Genomic DNA, 4,231 nt, shown 5'->3' on the forward strand with positions numbered 1-4,231 from the left:
AGGGGGTGGCAACCGGGTGGGGGGAGGGAGACGGGGCGGCGACGGAGAGGTGGTGGGCCGGTGAGGGCGGCGGGGCGGTGGGGCAACGGGGTGGCAGTAGTGCTTGTTGGGCGGAAAGGAGAGGAGAAAGAGAGAGAGCGACGGCGGGGACGCGGGTCGTTATCCTATTTTAAAGCTTTGTCGTCCGTGTCACCTTTGCCGTCCACAAGCTGAAGGCACAAACTCTTTGCCGTCTGCTAGCGGACGGCAAAGAAGCTTTGTCGTCTGCTAGCGGACGGCAAAATACTAGCTAATGGCAAAGCATTCCTTTGTCGTCCGCTGCCTCTTTGTCGTCTGCTTTCTTGTGGCTGATGGCAAAGACATTCTTTGTCGTCCGCTAGCAGATGGAAAAGGGGGGCAGATGGCAAATCTTCTAATTCCAGTAGTGACATTCTCCAACCTAGACAAGTTATCAGCTACGGGGTTCTCCGCTCCCTTTCTATCAGTGATGTGCAGATCAAATTCTTGTAGCAAGAGAACCCATCGAATAAGCCTAGGTTTAGCATCTTTCTTTTTCATAAGATATTTTATAGCATCATGATCGATGTGAATAATAACTTTAGAATCAACAATGTAAGATCTAAATTTATCACAAGCAAACACCACTGCCAGAAATTCTTTTTCAGTAGTAGCATAATTTCGTTGTGCACTATCTAGAGTTTTACTAGCATAATGAATAACATTGAGTTTTTTTATCAACTCTTTGTCCTAAAACAACACCAACAGCATAATCACTAGCATCACACATAATTTCAAAAGGCAAGTTTCAATCAGGTGGTTGAACAATATGTGCAGAAATTAAGGCTTTCTTGAGTGTTTCGAAGGCTTCTAAACAATCATCACCAAAAACAAAAGAATATCCTTTTGCAAAAGATTTGTAAGGGGCCTAGAAATTTTAGAAAAGTATTTTATAAATCTCCTATAGAAACCAGCCTGGCCTAGGAAACTACGAATACCTTTGATATCTTTAGGACATGGCATTTTCGCAATTGCATCAACCTTAGTTTTGTCCACCTCAATACCCCTTTCAGAAATTTTATGGCCCAAAACAATACCTTCATTAACCATAAAGTGGCACTTCTCCTAGTTCAAGACAAGATTTGTTTGCTCACATCTCTGCAAAACTCGATCAAGATTGCCTAAACAATCATCAAAAGACTTCCCATAAATAGAGAAGTCGTCCATGAAAAACTCAACATTCTTTTCACAAAAGTCAGAGAATATAGCAGTCATACATCTTTGAAAGGTAGCAGGTGCATTGCATAAACCAAATGGCATACGTCTATAAGCATACGTTCCAAAAGGACATGTAAAAGTGGTATTTTGTTGATCAGGTTGAGAAATAGGTAATTGTGAAAAACCAGAATATCCATCAAGAAAGCAAAAATGTGTGTGCTTAGATAATATTTCTAGATTTGATTAATAAAAGGCAGAGGGTAATGATATTTTCTAGTTGCTTTCTTTAATTTTCTAAAATCAATTACCATTCTATATCCTTTAACAATTCTTTGTGGAATAAGTTCATTCTTATCATTAGGAACAACAGTAATACCTCCCTTCTTAGGGACACAATGAATAGGACTTACCCATATACTATCAGCTATAGGATAGATTATACCTGTTTCTAGAAGTTTTAATATTTCCGTCTTATCACTTCTTTCATCTCCGAATTTAACCGACGTTGGTGATCAACAACGGGTTTAGCATCAGGTTCCATATTAATCTTGTGCTGACATAGAGTGGGATTAATTCCCTTAAGATCATCAAGAGTACACCCAATAGCAGCTCGGTGCTTCCTTAGAACTTTCACTAATCTTTCTTCTTCATATTCTGAAAGGTTAGCACTAATAATAACAGGATATATCTTCTTCTCATCAAGATAAACATATTTCAAAGTGACTGGCAATTGTTTTAATTCATACACAAGATCAGCTTTAGGTGCAGGAGGACCTCCTAGAGTTTCAATAGGAAAATTTTGTTTAAGCAGAGGACGTTGTTCAAAGAAAATCTTATCTATTTCATTTCTTTCATGCATATGTAAATCATTTTCATGGTTTAGCAAATATTGTTCTAAAGGATCAGTAGGAGGTACATCAATAGAAGCAAGACCAATTATTTCATCCTTACTAGTCAATTCTTTTTTATGAGGTTTTCTACTAAACTTAGAAAAATTAAACTCATGAGACTCATCACCAAAACTAACACTGACAGTTTGTTTCTCACAATCTATTTTAGCACTAACTGTGTTCAAGAAAGATCAACCAAAGATAATGGGACAAAAGTCATCTTGTGGTGAACCAAGAACAAGAAAATCAGTAGGTTATTTTATTTTCCCACACAAAACTTCAACATCTCTAACAATCCCAAGTGGTGTGATGGTGTTTTTATTAGCAAGTTTAATAGTAGCATCTATGTCTTCTATCTCTGTGGGTGTTATGTCATTCATAATTTCTTCATATAAAGTAAAGGGAATAACACTCACGCTAGCACCTATGTCACATAAACCATGATAAAAGTGAGCTCCTATTTTCACTGAGACAACACGCATGCCAACAACGGGTCTATGTTTATCCTTTTTATCGGGTTTGGCAATTCTAGCAACTTCATCAGAGAAGTAAATAACATGTCCGTCTATATTATCGACCAAGAGATCCTTAACCATAGCAAGACCAAGTTCTACCTTCATTTGTTCAGCCAGTTTAGGTGTTCTAATGTAACTTCTGTTGACCACAGTTGAAACTTTAGCATGTTCCTTCATCCTAACAAGGAAAGGTGGTTTTTTTATATAAGCAGTAGGAACAACTGGATCAACATTATAAATAATAGTTTCATCTTTAACTATTACCGGTTCTTTAATTTCTTCTTTGATAGGTGGGTGATATTTAAACTACTTCTCTTTAGGGAGATAAACATGAGTAGCAAAAGATTCACAAAAGGAGGCTACTATCTCAGAGTCAAGTCCATATTTAGTGCTAAATTTTTGAAAGCATCGTATTCATAAAAGATTTAACACAATCAAACTCAAGCTTAATACCTGACTCATTACCTTCGTCGAGTTACCAATATTCAGAGTTGCGTTTAATTCTTTCTATGTGATCCCACCGGAATTCAATGGTCTTCTTCATAAAAGAACCAGCACAAGAAATATCAAGCATGGATCGATCATTATGAGAAAGTCGAGCATAAATATTCTGAATAATAATTTCTCTTGAGAGCTCATGGTTGGGGCTTGAATATAACATTCACTTAAGCCTCCCCCAAGTTAGTGCAATACTTTCTCCTTCATGATGCCAAAAATTATATATATAATTCCGATCATGATGAACTAGATACATAGGATAATTTTTTTGGTGAAACTCCAATTTCAATCGATTCCAGTTCCAAGATCCAATATCATCGCATAGCCTATACCATGCCAATGCTTTTCCCTTCAAAGATAAAGGGAAAACCTTCTTCTTAGTTTCATCTCTGGATAACCTGCAAGCTTAAACAATCCACAAATTTCATCCACATATATCAAGTGCATATCAGGATGTTCGGTTCCATCTCCTGCATAAGGATTAGCTAGCAGTTTTTCTATCATACCCGAAGAAATTTCATATTCAATATTTTCAGTAGGTGTAGTAGGTTGAGGGGTAACTAATTGTGGTTCCGTTCGAGGTGAAGATATCCCGAACAAACCCCTCAAAGGATTGTTCTCCATAGTAACTAATTGTGACAATAAATTTCAGCACATAGTAATAATTTTTCCTTACCGATTTCCCAAGAGCGCTTCACTCCCCGGCGTCGGTGCCAGAAAATAGCCTTGATGACCCACAAGTATATGGGATCAATTTTAGCCTTTTCGATAAGCAAGAGTGTCGAACCCAACGAGAAGTAGAAGGAAATCACAAGTGGTTTTCAGCAAGGTAATGTCTACAAGCGCTGAAATTGTAAGTAACAGAGTAATTTGATAGCAAGATAATTTGTAACGAGCAAGTAACAATAATAGTAACAAAATTGCAGAAAGGTAGCCCAATCCTTTTGAGGCAAAGGACATGCCAAAATGGTCTCTTATAATAAGCAAAGCGTTCTTGAGGGTACATGGGAATTTCATCTAGTCACTTTCATCATATTGGTTCGATTTGTGTTCGCTACTTTGATAATTTGATATGTGGGTGGACCGGTGCTTAGGTGTTGTTCTTACTTGAAC

Source organism: Triticum dicoccoides, chromosome 3B (genome assembly GCF_002162155.2).
Source record: "Triticum dicoccoides isolate Atlit2015 ecotype Zavitan chromosome 3B, WEW_v2.0, whole genome shotgun sequence".
In the NCBI taxonomy this organism is placed as follows: domain Eukaryota; kingdom Viridiplantae; phylum Streptophyta; class Magnoliopsida; order Poales; family Poaceae; genus Triticum; species Triticum dicoccoides.